Genomic DNA, 21955 nt, shown 5'->3' on the forward strand with positions numbered 1-21955 from the left:
GGGAACTCAAAGCAAAGCATGCTCCACCCACGGTTAGTGTGGCCCCTGGGAGCAGGCGAGAAATGCACAAGCTTGGGCATCACCCCAGACCTAGGGAATGAGGGGCTGGGGACAGAGCTCAGTGATGTGCATTCAACAAGCCCCCAGGTGACGCTGAGGTGCTGAGAGCCAGGGCACACACTCCCACAAAGGGCCCCTGTCCCTTGCAGAAGCATTTCCATTTTACTGTGGGCCAACACCTGGGTTGGACACCAGTAGGAAAAACAGCCTGCATTTGTACTCCCTGTGCAAACTCATTTCTAAGGCATATTTTCATCCAATACCTCATTTAACCCTCACAGCAGCCACAAGAGAGAGGCAAGGTGGGCACCAGCGTTCCTGCGCAGAGGGTGGGGAACCAAAGCCCCATTATTTACAGGTCCAAGTGGATGGAGAAAGCAGGTCCGTGGGATGCAAATGCCTGGGCTCCTCTGTCTGCTACAGTCACACAATTGCCCTCAGTTCACTACAAGTTGCATCCATGCAGCAAAAGAGGACTTTCAGACCCCAGGAGGGATGCTGACCCCACACTGGCCCAGCCAGGAGCACGCTCGGGTAAGAGTGGGGGGCAATCAACCCATCCACCAGCACTGGCCTCCCACAGCTGCAGCCTGGGGAACAGTGAGGCTTGGGGGGCGGGTGTGTGCGCATGTGCGTGTATATGTGTGTGTATGTGTGTGTGTGTGTGTGTGTGTGAGTGAGAGAGAGAGAATACATTTCCAAAAAAGGAAGCCCTCTGAAGCAAACCCCTGAAGTGAGAAATATGTTCTCCCTCCTATCCTAGGGTGTTTGCTTCTGTATTACAGGGATCTGCAAAACCCATCTCCCACTGAGATGCCCGCTTGTAAAAGTCAAAGGCACAAATGAAGCCCAGCTGCAGTTTCACTCACAGCGAGCCCGAGGCCAGAGCTGTCCTGGGGGGTGCAGGAGGCTTGCCAGCTGGTAGAGGTTCCAGTTAAGGCCGCCGTGTTCCTTGAAGAGGTGTAAATGTGTCCACAGCTAGGCATCCTCCACCGGAGAGAGCAGAGAGGACGACTCTCGCCCTGGCCTCCAGCACCCTTCCAGTCTGCCCAGGGTCTGGAGGGGCCACGAGCTGGCTCTAGGTTAGCAGAGCGCTGCGCTGGCCCACGTGCCTGCGCTGGTCCAGCCGCTGGCGCTCCCGTCCTGGGCTGGGGAGAGAGCCGGCTGCACCGACTGGTAGCTGTGTGATTCGGGACAGGATTCTTTCTCTCTCTGAGCCTCAGCTTACTCATCTAAAGACTGGGGCAAGGACTGGGTGGTGGAGAAATGAAGCTCTCGGTGTAAAATGTCGAGCCCACAGTGGATGCTCCATAAATGCTCATTTCCCTCCCTAAAGCTGGGTTCTGCACTCCACGCCGGGGAGAGAAAACAAACACACCCCAGTTATGAGCAAACACAGGAACGCACGCCCCGAGTTAGGAGTCCATTCATTTGTGCTGACTGACTCCCGCAAGGGCTCCAGTTTTAAAAGCCTGACATTTATTTAGATATTTATTTTTCACTGTAAATACAACCTATGTTTACAGAGATATTTATTTTCCCCTGTAAACATGGCAAACGTCTGGTGAAAATGTAATCTCAAACTCAGAGGACTGGAGTGATTTTCTTTATGATAACCACTTAAAAAAAATCTACTATCGCAGTGCATTATGCTATTGAATTTGACTCTAATTTCGAAGGAGGGGGTGGGGATGGAGACCGCATCACACAGTAAGAGAAGAAAAGATGACAGGTAAAGGGATCCTCGTTGGGAAAATAACATTGCATCTACTCATCTGAATGGCAGAAGCTGGAAAGGTAGAATTCCCCAGGGTCAGCACCAAGACCAGTCTAACCAGACATGACGTTGACACTGACCACATAATAAAATGTCACTCCACTGCGTGGAATTATTGGACGATTTCATAAAACTAGGTGAGAAAAGTCTCATAAAATTTTAGGGTCCTAAAAAGATACTCGTTTTATATATATATATATATAAAATATACATTATTGGTTCAACCTGGGAGATTATCAGTCAAAGCCACTCATTGTCTCAACAGGGAACCTGAGGCTCCAAGATGTCACTTGCCTTCCTGAGATCACAGATTTTTTTAAACAGCTTTATTGTGGTATGGTTCCAGTAAACTACAAATATTTCAGATGTGCACTTTGATGAATTTTGATAGACGTGTACAGCCATGAATCCATCACCACAATCAAGGTAGTTAACACTTCCATCACTCCCCAAGAGGTGCAAATTTCGAACTCCCAATTTATCCCTTCCCATCCCCTCTACCCCCTGGTAACCATGAGTTTGTTCTCTGTGTCTGAGTCTGTTTCTGCTTTGTAGATAAGTTCATCTGTGTCCTTTTTTTTTCTTTAGATTCCACATATAAGTGATATCATATGGCATTTTTCTTTCTCTTTCTGGCTTACTTCACTTAGAATGACGAATGAGATCACAGAGGTTAACCACAAAGGCTAAGGTAGTAAATTTCCTTTGTTGTTGTTGTTTTTTGTTTGTTTTTTCCAAAATAGAGAGGGTACAAAACTAAGATTTTGATTGGCTTTATTTTTTTATATAAAAAATATTTTAATCTTTTATTATTTCTTTATATTGAAGTATAGTCGATTCACAATATTGTGTTAGTTATTATTATTTTAAACTTTATTTTCCCCTCTTATTAGGGAAGTGGAAGCCTTCAGGCTCCCCAGTGTGAGAGGCGCAGCTGATAGAAGACATGATTTGCTAAAACTGCCAGGAATCTGGACAAGTGAAGGAGCAGAGCCCATGTGATTTCCAGGTGGGGAGACAGACCGAGGACCCAAAGGATGGAGCCCTGTTTCCCCTTCCCCTCACAGGAAATAAACCCCAGGACCTTCCTCCCCGAGGTTGATGCAGACAAGATCAGGACGTCTGGATGTATTTGTGACTGAGAGGTGTGCGACGGAGCAGCAGTGGGAGAGATGTTTGCAGGGCGAGGGTGGAGGAGCACCCGGATTTGGGGTAACATAAGGGAGGAGAGCTGTTCTTCCTAGAGCTTCTGGAGGCCTCTGCCCACAGGACAGCCCCCAGGCGAAGGCGCCCCCCATCCCTTCCCCCTCCTTGCTCACACAGGCCACCTAGGATGGAAGCAGGGACATCTTCCCCCCAGCTCCCCCACAATAGCACTGGCCCCCACTTTGACTTGTTAAATTTTTATTTTATGATCCTTTAAAAAAAACCCAACACCTCGGATCTCCTCTTCTTTTTAGCCTAAGCCATTAAACTACGTATGTAGGCATTTTTGGAGGCTGCCCCCAGCACCACATGGGGTAAGAATGAATAAACAAACCTCATCAAGTTAACTCTCTGTGACTCCTGAGTGAGTGCTTAATACTCAAGCTGGAGATGCCTTAAGAAAGAGAGAAAAAGGGACAAAGCTTCAAAAGAGTTTTGTATGTGTGGATTTCAAAGGAAACAGAGATCTGTTAACACTCCCACCTTTACAACAAAATGCCAACTGTTGGTGATGCAATTTTGCCCTGTGACCGCTGTAACCATGGCACTGGTGTCGCCTGCCTTTAAAGCCTCACCCCTTGGAAGGGAAGGCCACCTCCTTTGTCTCTGTAAGTACACGCCCCACCCCAGCTTGGTCCTCTGACCTGGCTGACACTCACATCTCTGCCAGGACCCACCTCACCTCAGGTAGGGAAGACAGGACCCCTCTGGACAAACAGCCTTCCGATGTCATGTCCCCATGACTCCCCTGAACCTCAGCTCCGTGAGGGACTAGGCCTGGGGTGGGTGGCAGCTGCCTGCAGGCAGTCCTCAGCAGGGGACAGAGAGGGAGGGAGGGAGAAATCTGAGCCACATCTAATGCTGAGAGTTGTAAGACCAGTGAGGCCCTCGTCCAGACTCACCCAGGGAGGGAGACATGGAGACAGGAAAAATGAGACATTACCACTCTTGGCTTGATTAGGAACCACAACCCGAGAACCCGTACCTAGTTTAACCACCTTCTCTTGTGTGCTCTCTCCTGACCTCAGTTTCCCCATCCGTGTAATGGGAGGGAAGAGCCCCCTCTGTCCCACCAGGAGGTGATGAAAGAGAAGGAGCAATAACGACCTTTAGAGCCTTTGGAAAATATCAAGTTGTCAGAGCTGGAAAACCCTGGCAGCCCCTGAGAGATCAAATCCTTCATTTTAAAAACAGAGAAAGAAAGGGGTGTGTGAGTTAGAAAGGGTAGGGGGCTGAGTTATCAGAAGAAGGTCTCCTACCTCCCAGAGCCATCACTTTCTTAAGGACCATCTTCTCTCACAGAAACTTCAGTTAGAAACATGTATTTTTTTATTGATTAAATTTTCACCCCACTTCTAAAAAGAAAATCACCTTCTTCCACTCCTAACATTTGACTGATCTTCCCATCAATCCATTCAGTGCCAAGTCCAGGAAAAACTTTTCTGCTCCATATTTATAGCCATTTTCAGGTTTTTTTTTTTTTTTCATCATTACCATTGTCTTTTTCCTCCCAGTTTCCCAGGAGGCATCGCAGCTAAGGCGGGCCTGGGGTTGGGGAGGGGGTGTCCACAGACTTGTGGCCAAAGCCCCTGCTGGGGAGCCCCTTTCCTCAGTGTCAGCCCTGCCCTTAGGGAGGTGCCCACGGAGGCATGAGAAACCAGGAAAACTGTGCTTCTCCTGGAGGAAGAAGCAAAATGTGGGAAAGCAGATTTATCTGTGTGGGGCTTGAAGCCAGCGGATGTCCCCCAACCCCTACCTTCTCTTATTAGCAGTCTCTGAAGATGATGAAATTCCTTCCCCTCCAATCCTTACCAGAACAGATTTAGAATCACTGAGATCGGAGCCCCCGGCTCCTACCCCTTAGCAGTAAGGATTGACCCAGCAGCAATGATCCTCTAGGAAGAGGGAAGGGAACAGAATGCATGAGCAGGAACAGAGCAGGCGCTTCTGACCCGCTTCTGAGAGCTAGAGATTAAAGGCCTTCAGGGCATAGTTAAAACCTAGCCCTTGTTAACCCAGCCATCACGTGGGCACCAGGAAGCTCTCTTTTCCAAAAGGGAGGGACATCTGTCAGCAAAACTGCATTTCAAAAATAAGCAGATGAATTTTGCGATCAAAAAGGGTGCAGATTTGGGAGATAAACAAATGCCTGGGAAGAACCAGGAAGGCAAATTAAGCTCAAAAGTAAGACTCAAACCCTTTTCAGCAAGTTGGGTTTTCAGCGAGCCGTCAAGAGAAAGGAAACTTGAATGACGCCCCAAACTCAGCTAGAGCTGCCACAAAGCCCCAGGAGGACCCCGGCCACCCCTTTGAAGACTTCGGTCCCCACAATGGGCCTCCCTCGGGCTTCAGCCTTCCGCAGTGATTAACATGCAGCGGGCTGCGGAGGAATGTGAATTTATTCTGCAGGGGAGGCTGAGAGGTGCAGGGGGTCAGGTGGCTCCTCTTTAAATCACTCTGCTGTCAGCCCCACACAATTCCTCTACCCTCAGGCTCGGTCATTACTTGGGTCTATGCAAAATAAACAGCTTTGCTAAATATTCTCCCTGGATGGCCAAATGCACCCAGAGACCCACAAAACTGTCTGCCCTCTGGTTCCACTGCTTGGGACCAGGAGTTTGGAGGTCTCCTGTCCATCTTTCCTTAGTCCGCTTCAAATTTCCTTTTTTTTTTTTTTTCCTTTTTGGTTGGTTTTGTGTTTAGCCTTTCTTTCTTTTTTGGTAATGCCTCCCAAGACACTGCCATGAATACTGTTAACTTATTCCTGTCTGGCTCTAACTCATTCCCTTTTACTTTCTTTCTTGAGCTACGTAAGACTTAACAATCTCCACTTTTCTATAGGGGAACTGAGCCATGAGAAATCTCTTATAAACGCTCCCAGAAAGGAACCCAGCTCTTAGAAGATCCTTCGAGACAGGCTCAGTGGTGGGGGCTGCGGGCGCCCAGCAAGAATCCTAATTGTCCCCGAGCCACACACATACCCCAGGTGGGGGAGGGGAGCCGAGGGGCAGGCCCACCAGGTTTTGAAAACTACTCTCCCTTTCTTGAGGAGCTGGGTTTACTTATTTACCCTGAGCCCACCTTCTCCCTGACACCCCCCCACCCGCTACTTCTATCCACCAGCAAAAACAAAAACTAAAATAGAAAAGTGAAACAGGAGTTCTTACTAGCTGTGGCAACTCAGCCCTCCTCCCAAACTACTTGAGGAGAGGCGGGGCTACTGACACGTCGGAGATGGTCGGCCTAAGGCTCCTTAGTTACAAAACTAATAACTGTGCGCAGTAGCAGGATCTGGGCTAAGCACGGGTCACGGCCCCTGCTCTGCACACGAGGAGCCTGAGGCATGGCAGACCTTACTGACGGTCTATCCCACCTGACTTCAAGTCCACGGTATCTGCCAGAGAAGCGGCATCAACCCACCTGAAGTGGACCCGGAGACAAGGATGTGAGTGCAAGGGGTTTATTTTGGAGGGGACAGGCCACCTGTAGGGCACCAGGGACAGGCAAAGGAAGGAGGCTAACCAGGGGCCTCAGCACACTCCCTGCCCTTCCAGGAAACTGGCCCTGGGGCAGGGACACTCTGGAAGCAGCGTAGACCTGACCAAGGGTGAGGGAGCTGGAGCACTGATACACCAGCTCTGCCTTGCCGTTTGTGAGGCAGGGTTGTTGGTTTCAGGTGTTCACTTCCTGCCACCAGGCCAGCAGCAAAAGAAAGCCCTCAGGCACAGATGTGCCGGGGCCAGGACCCACTGAAGTCGCCAGGAGTTAGCAGTAAGTGCAGCACCCATGTTCTCTGCCGCAAACACTAATGATGCCAAGCTGACAGACCCGCGCTAGAACTCTCCCTTTGGTGGGGCCCCTTGCTAGCTATGAAGCACAGAGTGGACTTCATGCACCCACTTGCCTGAGGTATAAACAGAGGCCTGTGGCCTGCCCAAGGTCCCACAAGGTTTTCCTGACTCCCAGCACCGCAAAACCAAGACTGAATGGACCCCGTGGTTTCATGGCCCAGACCTCAGCCCTTCCAGACCTGGGGGGGCTATAATCCATCGCCTGCAGAAACCTTTCCTGAAATGAACTTCCCCCTTGTGACCCAGGAGAATCTTCAAGAGGTCAAAACTTAAGAGAGGACATCCTTGGGACTTGAGCAAAGGGATCAAATCCTCCAGTCTCTTCTCTCAGCCCTCAGTGGGGGGACAGGGGGGTTGGAAAGATACACACAACAGGATAATACTTTAATAAACACCACTCAAAGTGTTGGGTTAAGTAGTCCAAGGAGGTGACTACAATTTGCATAGGCAAGCAGGAGGTCACAAGGTGAACAGTCTTGCAGGATGGGGAGGGGAGGGGGCCTCAGTGGGGTCTGGAGCTGGTCACATATGGGGTGTGTGGTGGAAAGAGGGGGCCCCCAGCAGAAGGCACCCGGACCCCTGCCCACTGCTGCAGAGGCACCCAGGACCTGGGCTCCCTCCCTCTCCAGCCCTCACTTGTCCCCTCCCCCCTCTTCCTATGGCCCAGGCTTCGACCACATTTTGCCGGCCCCTCCATCAACATGTATTATTTTATTTATCAAACATTTACACAGCACTCACTATAGACCAGGCACTCCCAGAAGGCAATTTGTTTAATCTTCAGAACGATCCCTATCAGGTAGGTCTCCTTGTCCTCGGTTCACAGAAAAGGAAACTGAGGAAGTGAGAGGTTGGGCAGAGCCCCCACCCTACCAGCAGCCTGAGGCCGGACAGCTGATCTTACCATTTCTGTGGGCCCCGTACCCTTTCTGTGTACCTTTTCTGGGTCCTCCAGAAATCTCTGCTGACAAACGGATTCATCAAGGAATGAACACATGGACATGATCTTGGGAAGACAGTGGGAGAAAGCCATCCCCAAGAAGCAAAGGCAGGAGGTAGAACTGGCTAGACGTGAAGCAGAAGACACCCATCCTTGCTCCTCCCTCCTACTCGGCTCCCAGCTTTAGGAGCCCAGCCTTTGGGGACCCCAACCCCAGCTCTACCGCTCACCAGACTCCTGCAAGTGTACACGTCCCAAGGGAAGCTTGACCCCTCGAGAAACACAATGCTTGCATCCTGAAGAAAAGAGCGACTGAAGACACATGACTTAATTCACGTTACATTTTTTAAGCTAGATTTCTTATTTTGAGATAATTCTAGATTCAAATGCAGTTGTAACAAATAACGGGGGGTGGGGCAAGGGTAGAGCTCAGTGGTAGTGTGTGCTTAGCATGTGCAAGATCCTGGGTTCAATCCCCAGTACTTCCTTTAAAAAATAAATACAGAAATGAACCTAATTACCACCCCCCAACCAAAGAAAAAGAAAAAAAAGAAAAAAGATTTGTCTAAAAATAAAAAAAGAATAGAAATAATAGAGATCCTGTGTACCCTTTACCCAGAAACTATAACGCAACATCAGAACTAAGGTATTGAAAGTGATACCATCCCTCCACCTTGCTCTGATTTTCCCAGTTGTACTTCTGCGCATGTGCGAGGGTGTGTATATACATGCGTGCTTGCACAGGCCCGTGTATCCACCACCTCAGTGAAGATACTGAACAGTTCCAACACCCCAAGGATCCTTCATGTGCCCTTTACAACCACATCCACCTCCCTCCTGCCCCTGCATCACCCACAGTCTTTCACCCTAACAACTACTTCTCTGTTCTCCACTGCTAACGCTTTGTCATTTCAAAAATTTCATCTAAATGGAATCAGTTTGTCAACTTTGGCTTTTTCATTTAGCATAATTTTCTGGATTCATCAAAGTTGGTGTGAATATCAAACTTGCTCCTTTTGCTTGCTGAGTAGTATTCCATGGTACACATGAACCACACTTTATTGACCCACTAAAGGACATCTGGATTGTGTCCAGCTTTGAGTTATTACAAATAAAGCTGCTACACTATATACAATAGCCAAGACATGGAAACAACCTAAATGTCTATCAACAGATGACTGGATAAAGAAGCTGTGATATTTATACAATGGAATACTACTCAGCCATAAAAAAGAATAAAATAATGCCATTTGCAGCAACATGGGAGGATATGGAGATTGTCATTCTAACTGAAGTAAGCCAGAAAGAGAAAGAAAAATATCATATGATATCACTCACATGTGGAATCTGAAAGAAGGAAAGAAAGAAAGAGAAAGAAAGAAACAAGGAAACAAAGAAAGAGGAAAGAGGAAAAAAGAAAAGAAAAGAAAAGAGAAAGGAAAGAGAAAGGAAAGGAAAGGAAAGGAAAGGAAAGGAAAGGAAAGGAAAGGAAAGGAAAGGAAAGGAAAGGAAAAAGAAGACACTAATCAACTTACCTACAAACCAGAAACAGACTCACAGACATAGTAAACAAACTTACAGTTACTGGGGGATAAGGGGGTGGGAAGGGAGAAATTGGGAGTTCGAGATATGCAAATATTAACTACTGTACATAAACTAGGTAAAAAATAAATTTCTTCTGTGTAGCACAGGGAACTACATTCAATGTTGCAGTAGCCTATAATGAAAAATATGAAAACAAATATATGTATGTACATGTATGACTGAAGCATTGTGCTGTACACCAGAGATTGAGACACTGTAACTGACTATACTTCAATTAAAAAATTTTTTAACTAAAAAATAAAGCTGCTAAAAACATTTATATATAAGTGTTTGTATGAACCTAAATTTTCACTTCTCTGGGATAAATACTCAAGAGCGCAAGTGCTGGATCATATGGTAGTCACTTGTTTAATTTGCTAGGAGCCTGCCGGGCTGTTCTCCAGAGTGGCTGCTCGGCTTACCCTTCCCTCCAGCAATGTATGAGTGAGCCAGTCACTCTCCATCCTCTCCAGCACTTAGGGTTGTCACTAATCTTTTACCTTAACTGTTCTGATAGGTGTGCAGTGGCATCTCACTGTACTTTTTGCTCGCATAAATGGCTAATGAGGTGGAACGTTATCTTCACATGCTTATCCAATGCCATCTATATACATCCTCTTTGGTGAAATGTCTCTTCATGCCTTCTGCCTGTTTTCTAATTGGATTGTTTCTTTTGTTACTGTTGAGTTTTGAGAGCGTGTTTTATGTTCTAGATACTAGTCCTCTCTCAGATACACGGTTTGCAAATATTTTTCTCCCAGTCTGCGGCTTGTCTTTTCAGCCTCTGAACAGGGTCTTTTGAAGAGCAAACCTTTAAAATTTCGGTGAGGTCCAGTTTATCGAGTTTTGCTTTTGGGAATCATGCGTTTGGTGTCAAAATCTTGCATCTGGCCCTGGATCCTTAAGATTGCTTTTCTCAAAAAGTTGTGTCGTTTTCTGCTTTACCTCCACATTGTGTTTTATTTCTCATGCTTTCCTCGGGTAAGGAAACTTTCCCTCTCTGAGTTGGGTAGTATTCTTATTCCATCTCTCCCTGCCAATCCCCTCTGAGGACTGGTTGAGGTGGCTTACAAGTGGGTAGGAAAGATGAGATGCAAAGAAAGAGCCATTTCAGCTTCCTTGGAACATCTTAACAGGCTAAACCAGCCCCACATACCGTCTGGCCTTGATTCAGCCGCCTTTACGACAGGCAGGACCAGGGCTTGAAAGAGGAGAGACTTTTTCTCCGTGCCCTCCCGAGGGCCAGGCAGAAGCCGAGTTCTGTCCCCTGGGGTCTCTGAAGACCCGACCTAACGATCCCACGTGGACCCCACAGCCATCTCACTGGGATCCTTTTCACTGTACCCTCCCCGCCTCGGGGACAAGGAGGCTTGGTCCCCCCCTGGTGCTGGGCTGGCAGCCCAACTGCCTCCATTTTACCCGTAAACGGAGAGAATGAGGAACATTCAATCCCTGCTAACTGACAGACCTGTGAATTGTTGGCCTCTCTCAGAAAGAAGGATTATTCATAAAACTGAGGTCCCAGCCAAAGCTGGCTCGTCTGCGTCACCTTGAGTGCTTCTCAGTGGGGGCCCAGGCTTTGGCTGAGACTCCTGGCCCCAAGCTGGACCCCTACAAGTGGCCTCTCTGAAAAGAGGCCCATTCGAGGAAAACTGGCATCAGTGACGACAGTCAACTTGCATCGCACAGTCCTGACTGGGACAAAAGAAAGTCCCTGCTGGTTCTGAATGCAGGCTGTGACTTTAAAAATCTGGAGGGGGTAGAGCATAGCTCAGTGACAGAGTGTGTGCTTAGCATGCACGAGGTCCTGGGCTCAATCCCCAGTATGTCCATCAAATAAATAAACAAACCTAACCACCCCTCCAAAAGGATTTAAAAAAAATTAGAAAAAAAAATCTCACCACCTTCCACACCCAAACCCAACCCAACTGCGGGCACATTGAGACTGAACAGCGGGTGTCTTAGGGGAATGCGGGCCGTTGTCTGCCTGTCTCTAACTGCTGCCCACCCTCCCCTGAATCTCTCGGCACGGGGTGGAAGTCTTCTGTGTCTGAAGAGGAAAAAAACAATGACAAATTAGAAGACAGAAGTGATGGTGCTGCTATTCCCAAAGGAGAGATTCGGAAAACTTGGGTCTTACTCCTAACACTGGGCCGTGAGGTCCCATTAAGAGAAAAATGAATCACCACCAGGCGTCAGAGATGTCCCAGAAAAACACCAAAAATAAAACCCCAAACATTTCCTGCTTCGCCAAAAAAGACAGGACAGTGCTGGATGGCAGGGCATTTGGGCAACTGGAAGTGTTTACTCCGGGTTAGGGTGGCGGAGGATGGGGTGGCGGTGGAGGGGGGTGGGGTGGCAGGGGTGGAGGATGGGTGGGGCTTCCCCGTAGGGAGCAAATGCCCTCCCCCTCCTCCCCCTGGGCCACATCCCTTCTTCCTCCAGAGGCCCTTTTCAGCATCCAGCCAGGCAGAGGAAGGCAGGTGACAGGGCAGGGGCTTAAGGGAGCCCACGCAGGGCCAGACTGAAAGAAGGCCACTCCAAATCACTTTGGCAAACTTGAACTGCACTGCAGGCCACCGGAGCTGGCAAAAAACCAAGAGCCCGCGGGCCAGGTCCGAGCCACTGCTGCCTGGCCTCTCCCCGCCTTGGAGTGGACTTCCCGGGTCCCCGTCTGAGCGAGCAATAAAAGGGGTCTGTGAATGCACGCCCCAAGCTTCTTAGCCGCCTGTCATATTGATCTAGCACTGCACCAGGAGCCGGCCTCCTCAAGGACCTGGGCAAACGCTGGTATTAGAGCTCCCCTTCTTCTGAAGGGTTTGCTCAGCAAGCCACTCCACTGTTTCCCAAGGAGGAGACCCCCCGACCCTGACAATCCATCAAGTGGATGCAAATTGTGGCCCAGACAAAACCAGGCAAACAGCACCCAGCTCCGGAATAATGGCCTCTGCGGGAGAAGGGCCCTTGCAACAATGATTGCTGTGTACACAGCCCACTAAATACCCAAACTTCTGATTAGCCTCATAATGATTTGTGTGTGCACCCGCCTCCTTTGAAATGCTCCCAAGTACATGGCACAAGTTGACTCAGGGCTAACCTCAAACAGTGGCCGTCCGGGGCTTCCCCAGCACCAGAGCGCAGGCTACTCGGAGCTCTCTCTCTCTGCTTTTGATCACAAGCCTTTTGGAAATCCAACACCCAGCCCAGCAAGGAAAGGAACACTTTGAGAGGGTCATAATCATCCCTGGCTAGATGCTCTCTGGCTGGCACTGATCTCATCTGCTGAGCATCCATCCAGGTTCCCTGGGGGAGGGGGGCGGATATTCCCGGGTGGCCCCTGAGATGCATATTTACAGAATGGGATGCCCCCTCACACTGGCCTTGGGGGCACTCGGAGGTCCCTGTGGCTTACACTGTCCACCACTTATGATGCGGGAGTTTTCAGACAGGGCTTCTCGGCACCTGCTTTCAACGACCACAGGGATCCTTCGGGGCCGGCTTCTAAGGTTCGTTTGAGAAGCTGGGCCTTGTCCTAAGGGTCACTGGCATTGACAGAGAAAAAACACGGGTGTGTTGAGTGCCTATCTTTCAGCGTGTGTTTCTGAAGCTGCATCTCGGGTCCACACCTCTCTTCTGGGCGTGGGATCGCTCTGTCCATCCCTGTCACAAGCCCCGGGCATCTTGGATGTGACACGTCCCACAAAAACAGAACTCAGCATCTCCCTACAGCCCCTCTCTCGGTGCAGGCACCGCCATCCATTTGGCCAGCATTGTCCGTCCTGGGTTCCTCCCAGCCCTGGAGTCTACACACCAGATGTGGTTCGGGGACAGCACATCTACCACCACAGCCTTCCCCCAGCCCCCGTTATCACTCATCTAAGTCTTAGCTGCCGCTTGAAACAACTTCCTTGTCTCACCACCTCTGCTCCTGCCCTTTCCTGCCCATCATGGAGGCTAGTGTGAGCTGTCCAAAGAGCAGGTCTGGCTGTGTCACTCCCCTTCACAAACTCTTTGGCAAAATGGGACTAGGAAGTCAGTCTCATGGAGTCAGTCTGAGGAGCACATGCTGATCGGAGTAGAAAGATCTAGCATATAACAGGTGCTCAGTAAACCTGGTTCCTTTTCTTAGAGCCATAGAATAAGAAAAGTACAGATTTAGCTCACGGTCCTATGTGATGATAATGATCACTGAAATGTAATGACAATGGCCCACGTCTCAGCACCCGTCTCTCACATGTCCCAGTAGAACTTGGTGTTACCCGATTCTTCCTCCTCCAACTCAAAGCACCAAGGCCCTTGGCTTCCAAGGGGCGGAGGTGATTTTATTTTTAATTCTCCTCCGAGGCCGTAAGCCTGAGTCACTCTGTCCACCTGCTAGACGGCCTCCTGTGCCAGCAGCCACCTCGCGTGCTGTGTTTGTCCAAGTGGGCACTGGCCGCTGCCTGCTGCTACAGCCTCCACCACAGCCCTCTGAGGCAGCCAGTCAGGCAAACATGGGGTCAGAAAGGGAAGGGCCGGGAAAAAGCACGCTGCCCCCAAAGAGAACGGGGAGGAGCAGCGGAAGCTGCCCGCCCAGTCCAGGGACGGGAGGGGAGCGAGGCCGGTCGGAAAGAGCGGGTCGCTGTTTCCAAGGCTGTAGCAGGCAGGTGCAGGGAGGCCACCATGGCGCCGGTTATTTCAGAACCCAGCCACATAGAGGCCGGCGCCCTGGCTGTGAGGAGGGCTGTCTGCAAGTCTTGAGCCTGTCCTGTTTGCGGTGGGGGGCATTCACAAAGCCCGAGGGGGTTGGCAGTGGGACCACAACCTCACTCTCTGCGGCAGTGGTCTGACAATATGGTCTCATGGCCACGACAGTGACAGTATCCACAATAATGGGGGCCTTCTGTGGACCAGGCCCAGCAGCCACTGGACATAGAAAGACAGGCCTGCCTCGAGGCCCAGCCACAGAAGGCCGCAGACTCTAACAGGCAGCAAGCTCCCTGGAGGCAGTGCCAGTGGCTTTTACCTCTGCTGCCCTCACCGTTCCCTGAAGGGAGAGCTTTCCTTCTGGGGAGAGGGGAATCAGGGGAGGCTTCCTGGAGGCGGTGATGTTTAAGCTGGACTTCAAGGGCAGTTGGATTTGAATGGGCAGAGAGGTAATAGGAGGGGGTACGTAGGGGAATATGCTTTCCTCCTAGGAGGAAAGCCAGAAATGGGCAGAGAGGGCGCTGGGCAGCAGCATGAAGGCAGGAAGAGGGGTGCTGAAGAAAGGCAGAGTGAGTCCAGGAGCCGGTGCCAGAGGGCAGCAACAGGGAGGCTGGAGGATGATGGGAGAATATGGTGCAGAGATCCCTCCTCCTGGCCTGATGGGGTGAGCAGATGTCAGGCCTCGCTCCAGCAGGGAGGTGGGACAAGGTTTAGGCCTGGGCGTGTGGCTGGCAGGATGAGTGCTGCCCACTCCAGATGGACCCCTGTGGCTGTTCTAATGTCACTTGGCTTAGGGGCAGGTGAACTGCAGGGACCCAGCCTGATTAAATCCACCATCTCAACCCAGGCCCACAGCTGTATATCTCCAGCGTGGGGGAAGTGACACCTCACAGCCTGCACACAGCTTCATTTCCGAAAAGAATGTGTGAGGGGGGAAGGTCAGAAGACAGGCACAGCCGTAAATTTGATGGAAGGTTTAGCTGGAAACGCCATTAAATCCACACACGGCTCAATGCTGGGCAATGTCCTTCCTCCGAGTCTGCTGAATGGGGCCAGGGAGGTGAGGGACTCACTAAGTAATGTCCTCATTTTTTGGTGTCTCCTATTACCCAGGGGATGGAAAACCCATTACCCATAAGGTTTAGTGGCACTTGGTCCCAGGACTGAGATATCGTCCTTTCCCTGAGCCCTCCCTTCTGGTGCCATGTCCATCGACTCCACCAACCGTGTGGACGGCCTTGCTCTGGCCCTGGCCCCTGCCTCCTCCAAGGTGGGCACCCCTTCCCCCATGTGGTGGGGCCTGGCCAGGCTCGGGCAGAGGGTAAGTGTGATCCCAGACAGGAAGGCCTGCTCTGTGTGGCCGTGAGCCCAGTTCGGGGCTGCCTGCTGTGAGCTGCCCAAGGTCCTTGGAGCGCTCCACCCCACCCCCAACAGGACCTCAAGTGATGATCTTGCAAAGGTACATCACAGAACACAAGGGGTGGCGGGGTGGGGGGGGTCGGGGGGAAGCTTGCAAGTCCCATTCCCAAAAGTCATGCCTCAACACGTGTCTCCAAGGGACGGCCTGAGGCACAGACTATTTTACCTGGAAGGAAGCCCCCTGCCCCTTGCCCCCCTCCCCCTGGAGACATGGGTCTAAGACACCTCCTTCTATTCTCTACCACCCACCAGGTGCCAGAGCCTCACCTGTCACTAGTAAGTAACATCTGTCCAAGACTCACAAAATACATGACAGAATTGGGTTCACATCTCAGCTGTGCAACCTTAGTGAATTACTGAACCTCTCTGAGCCTCGGTTTCCTAGATCTGTTCACTGGACTCACAGACTCACAGTAATGCTTATCCTCCCATAACTGTCGTGGGGATTTAAGGAGTAAGTGTAGCAAATGCTCAGCAAGTACCTACAAACATCACAACCTCAGTGAGGTTGGCATTCCAGGTAATCTTAGAGGCCTGACTAGAGAGTGTGGACTTTTTCCTCAGAGCAGGTGCAAATAGAAGGCTAACCCCCTTCCAGGGACTGAAGGGGTCCTGCCCCTTCTCCCTTAAAAGCCCCAACTAAACTTACTTTATGATACCATTTATATGATATTCTGGGCAAGGCAAAATTACAGGGATAGAGAACGTAACAGAGGTGGCCAGGGGCTGCGGCTGAGGTCAGGGAGAGAGACTGCGGAGAGACAGGATGAACATTCTGGGGAGAGAGAACTGTGCTATATCTTAACGGTGGTGCTGGTCACAGGACTGGATACCTTTGTTAAGTAAGATATATGGAACTGTACACTTCCAAAGGGTGAATGTTACTGTAGGTAAATCATACCTGAATAAATCTGACTTTAAAATAGAAAAAGAAGAAATAATGACCCGGTGAAGATCAAATGTGAAACCAGGTGTGCGACTAGACCAGGTGTTTCTGTCCTGAAGGTTAGAGAAAGGGTTGAGTAACGGGAAGAATGTCTTTGGGACCCACGAGGCAACATCTCAGAAGGCAGTGGTATCCCATTATCCGACACAGGACAGACAACCGAGGATGGCAGATGAAGCAGTGAAGGCACAGACCCTTGGCGCTCAAAGACAGCCCCGGGCCAGGCCTTCCCTGGGGGCCCTGATGGCTCTGCACTCTGACTGTGGTTCCTGCCCTCTCTCTGGTTTTCTCTCTGCCCCTCCAGCTGCATTTCACAAGTTCAGAGCTTCAAGGGACTTTCAGGGACACCTGCATTTCACAGGCGACTCCTGGAGTGGAGCCTGGGCCCCACGTCACCTCCCAGCTGGGTGCCCCCACCCTGAACATCATTCTCCTAGCTTCTTCCTTTGCCGCCTTCGCCCCTCCCTGGGGGTGAGGCATCCTGGAGGCCCACCGGGAGCGCCCACCCTGTGATGCCTGCCCACCCTTCGTCCCACCCTGGGCTCTTCTGAAGGTGTAACTTCTGGAAGGGACTCCAGGGTCGTCACAGACTCCTGCTTCCAGAGGTGAGTGCCTCCCAGGTCAAACTAACTGTGGGCAGCTACCCCCACCCCAGAGACCAACTGTAAACTCACAGTCAAGTAAAACCCTTGAAGTAGGTTGAGTTGTTTGATTTCCGGGCAATTGGGAAGGATCTCTCCAACTCTGTCCTCTGGAATCGACCTGCAGGGTCTTACTGGTCCCTTGTTACATCTCATCTCCAAGGGCCTGGCCTGCTGCAAGCTACCTTTGGATGAGCCTGCTCTCCCTCGCCACTCCGCATGTTTGTGCTGCCAGTTCCATCTGCCCTCCTTTCCCGCTCCTGTCCTCCCCCACCCTCCCTCCCACCTGCCTTCCCATGTCCAGGGTGCCCTGGGGATGGAGGAGGGTTGAGCCTTCCTCAAGCTGGACACCATCCCGGCCTCAGCACTTCCAGGTGTAGCATAGGTAACTGACAGGGCATTGGGGAGTAGGGCCCAGAAGCTCTGAATTTGAGCTGTTTTTCCTGAAAGCGTCGCATTCAAGGTCTTTAGGGAGGAAGCGATGACACTAACGGGACATCTGTGCACTGGCCACAGGCCTTACTTGAACTTGCTCAGATAACTGGACTAAACAGCCCATATATGGTTAGTGCCTCACCCCCATTTTACAGATGCAGAAACTGAGGCTCTGAGAGGTCATGTTACCATGGCAACACGAGTGGCTTTTTCCATCAAGAGGTGCTGCCTTTCAAGGATGGCTAAAAAGAATGACTACTTTCCAGTTTTGCTCCCTGGGGTAGAAATACCCTTATTTCCGCCCAGGTAGGCAGGTGGAAGCCAAGGAGGGTCCTGTGTCCAACAATGACAGCCAAAACAATGATCAACACCCCACGTTAAGCTCAACTATACCTCACACACCGAAATTTTATTTTTCAAAACCAGCACGAATCAAATTCTGCTTAAGAAAGACATAATTTAGCTATTTCTAACCTCTCTCATATACAGATGTCTCAACTGCCCCAACGCAGTTCTTGTCTGCTTTTTCCGGTGTATTCCTGCTGTCTGGGGTGTCCTAGGGCCTGGACGCAGAAACCACAGGCTTGGCCTCTTAGTGGGGCCAAACAAGGTTGGTGTTTGTTTGTTAATAACCACATATGTGACCTGGTTTCCCCTCCCGGGGGCAGTGCGGGGGGGCCAGGAACAGAGGATGCCGGGTGGGAAGGAGCAGAGATTTGAGACCACGGGATAAAACCGCAGAGACTGGACCTGGATGGTGTGGCCCTGCCCAGGCTGGAAAAGATGAGGAAAAATTAATTGGCCCTTTGCTTTAAATTTGAATGGAAAGTAATTAAGTCTGCCCAATTCACTAATTAACATTCTCCACTAGCAGAAACCCCAGGGCCGGGCGCTAGACATTCACGTAAAACACAGAGAGGAAACCAAGCGTGCGGGGAGTGGACTCCAAGCTGGCAACCGCTCCCTGCTGCCTGTTTGCACAGAGAGACACGCTCTGCTTTCTCATCCCTCACACTCAGGGTCCTTAAAGAATCCCTCTCCTTCCCAAAAGAGCCCCCAGTGGGATGAAGGTTGAAAAGTCAGGCACATCCTGCCCGATCAAGACTGTGCATGTAGGCAGCTCACAGGCTGCTGGACGGCATCCCGCGACACTCCGATTTACTGCCACCCTTCGTCTCCAGCACGATACACAGACATAGGAAAATGCACACACATTTCTCCATATGGGCATTTCAACTGGCATTTAAAATCCTAAATGCCGAGACACAGCCAACTGTGGAAGCTCAGCTAGATGGTGAAGAAAATTATTGGTTTGCTCCACTGGCTGAAGGGTCTCCCTCATCTGGCAGGATGGCCCTGGTGGGCTAAAAGCTCTCAATTAGAGTGGGCGCATGCAAATAGAGTTTAACACCCTGAATTGGAATCAACTGGTTTGGGTCCACAAACTCCTAAGTAGTAATTATGAGTAACCAAGTAACTCCTAAGTAGTTGCTAAGTAGTAACAGTGCAGGGTTACAGCCCAGCCATTAAGTGAGTCCAGCCTGAGAATCTCCCAGGCGTCCAGCTCGTGGCAGGGCTGCAGCCAGGAGCAGACTGGTGGACATGTGCCTCCTAAGAGAGCCTGGCTGGGCTGCTGTCCAACATTGACACAGCCCTCCTCCTTCCAGCCTACTGAACCAGCTCTCCCCCACACAATGCTGGGAACTGGGGCTCAGCCTGGATCGGCCTGTTATCTCCCACCTGGGGAGACCCTGAGGCAGCCTCCGAACAGGCCTCTCCCTCCATCTCCACCAGGGCAGGAGTCCTCACATGCTGTCCTGACCCCATCCACTCACCAACCAATGCCAAGTTCAGAAGCCGGGCACACAGATGCAACAGCCCTCCTTGATGCTAGATCCTTTTACATCTATCTCCCCATTTCTTTGTGAACTCCTCCAGGCTGGGCAATGCTGGGCTAAAGGCCACTCGCTTAAGCCAAAGCCAGCTGTGGAAAGGCCTGGGGCTGAGTGTGGAGGGCACACAGAAGCCACAGAAAGTGAAGTCCCTGCCCTTGCTGGCCGAGGAGCCAGATCCACCACTGTGATCCAGGAGGTGACCCTAGGCAAGGGCCCCCCGGTGCAGGGCCCAACACACACACACGGCCCCTCCATGGCTGCATCTGGACTTGGGTAGGCACCGGCAGGAAAGAAGGGCACCGGACGCAGGGAGCTCGGGGGACATCTAGTAGAAGAAAGAGTTTTAAAAACCAGAAAAATAAAACCAAGTTTCCTCTTTTCTTTTTGTGAGAGAATGTGTTTGAAAAATGTTTCATACAGTGTATATGGTTTTATATTCCACTTTTAGTTTTTTATATTATACTATGTCATTGAGATTCTGCATAAATATCATTTTAGTGGATTCTTACTGTCTCGTTCCATAGATGGGCATTCATTTTAGACTTCTTCCTTTATTCAGCCAAGTCATTAAACACTATAAAGTGACGTTATTGCACCCTTGATTCTGCTTAGGCAGCTCTATGTGAACCTAACTGTTTGTATAAAAAGATGGTCTTCCTCCGTTAGAGCCATTATTGACCACAAGATGTAACTAATACATTTGACTGTAGAAAGGATTCTATTTTTCTTTCTTTCTTTCTCACCCGACCCCTAGCAGGGAGGAGGCCACAGTGAATATTTGTGGCTGAAGGAAGGACAAATACGTGAGTGGGCTAGTCAGTGTGTAAGTGAATTATTCCTCCAGGTCTATTTCCTGAAGGTTACAATTCTCTAATTTCCCACCAGGGACTCAGGCTCAGTCAACACTTTAATGTATCCTTCTCTATCTAAACAGTTTTTCCTAGATGTTAATACACAATTTTTTTTTAAACAGACAATCTTTTAATAGAAATTCCAGTATTAAAACCGAGGCAGCTGGTACGACGACTTTGGACAATCGGCAGTAGTTATTGAAGCTGACCACACGCATACCTCGGATCCCACAGTTTCACTCCTAGGTCCGGTCCCAGCAGAGATGCACACGTATGTTCACCAAGACCAAACAAGGATGTTCATCAGCAGCACAGAATAGCCCCCAACTGGAAACAACCCAAACGCCCATCAACACTAGAACACATGAGTCTATTGTACCGTATTCACCAAAAAGGAATAAATGTCATTTGACGATGAGAATGGATAAACCACAACTACATGTAACAACACGAACAAATCCTCCAAACGTAAGAAAGAAGCCAGGCACAAAAGCGCACACAGTGTATATAATTCTATTTCTACAAAGAATGAAAGCCAGCAAAACCAAGCAAGAGATGCCACCAGAGGCAGGAGCAGGGTCGCCCAGGGCGGGGGTGGGCTGGGGAGGTGGGGAGGGACTACGAGTGGCAGAAGCCATAGTCTGATTTGTGATCTGGGTGCTGGTTACATGGATGTGTTCCAATGACAGAATTTCACTAAACTGTATACTTAAGATACTTAAGAGGGATATTTTTATTTTTTTATTATTTTATTTTTTTAAACTTTTTTTTGGTCCAACTCTTTTTTACTTTTTATTTTTTTTTATTTTGGAGGGGGAAGTAATTAGGTTTATTAATTTATTTTAATGGAGGTACTGGGGATTGAACCTAGGACCTCGTACATGCTAAGCACACACTCTACCGCTGAGTTATACCCTCCCCTGCAATAGGGACATTTTTTAAATAAATGTTTTCAAAATGAAAATTTTTTGTAGTTACTGCATATGTACCAAGAAAGCTAGTAACTTAGGGTTTGGTTGTATTTTTGAGGGGGGGGAGTTCTGTATTTTTTGGAATGACTTAATTTTTTCTAACTTTACCAAAGTTTGCAGCTTATACCTCAACAGAACAGGGATATTTTAAATCACACAACTGCAGGCAAACAGGAGCAATATTGTTTTAAAAGTTTCTCTTTTTCCCCTCGTTATTAGGTTGTCAATGTATTAGGAAGAAACTGCAAAATCCTGTAGGCTTTGTCTAAGAAGTTCAATATTCTCTGTCCAGATTTTGGATTCTCAGAATAAATGTCTTGTACAGATACAAAAACAAACAAACAAACCAACACACACACAGAGAAACAAAATCTTAAGATGTGTGCACTTTGCTGTATGTATGTTACATCCTTGTAACTTTTTTAAAGGATGTGGGGTCATTTTTAAACCTCATCAAAATAGATTCCTTAAAGACTTTCTTGAGTCTCTGTGTACAAGGTCTGGAGAAACCAATAAATGACACGAGGTTTGTCCACCACGTCTGCAGTGCAGTCAGTCTCAGAAAGTTCAGACTGACACAGTATGATGGACAAGCGGTCAGCAGGGCCCCGCACAGGCAGGGCTGGGAGTGGTCAGGAGTAGGCCTCCCACTCTGGGACCATGGGATAAGCCACCCCCATGGTCACACTGAGG

The 21955-nt window shown here is 49.7% G+C and overlaps 1 protein-coding gene across 7 annotated transcripts in view; it reads right to left on the minus strand.

Annotated features, from left to right (window-relative positions):
- Nucleotides 1-21955, minus strand: part of GLI2 (GLI family zinc finger 2) — a 245557-nt gene that overhangs the window by 86128 nt on the left and 137474 nt on the right. The window contains exon 1 of one of the 7 annotated variants that reach the window (XM_074363503.1): nt 930-3144. The exons of the other annotated variants lie outside the window; for them this stretch is intronic. The gene's annotated coding sequence lies outside the window, so the exon portion shown is untranslated. Of the gene's footprint in view, nt 1-929; nt 3145-21955 lie in introns of those variants that run through there. 7 annotated transcript variants of the gene reach the window in all.

The sequence above is a fragment of the Camelus bactrianus genome, chromosome 5, assembly GCF_048773025.1.
Source record: "Camelus bactrianus isolate YW-2024 breed Bactrian camel chromosome 5, ASM4877302v1, whole genome shotgun sequence".
NCBI lineage: Eukaryota > Metazoa > Chordata > Mammalia > Artiodactyla > Camelidae > Camelus > Camelus bactrianus.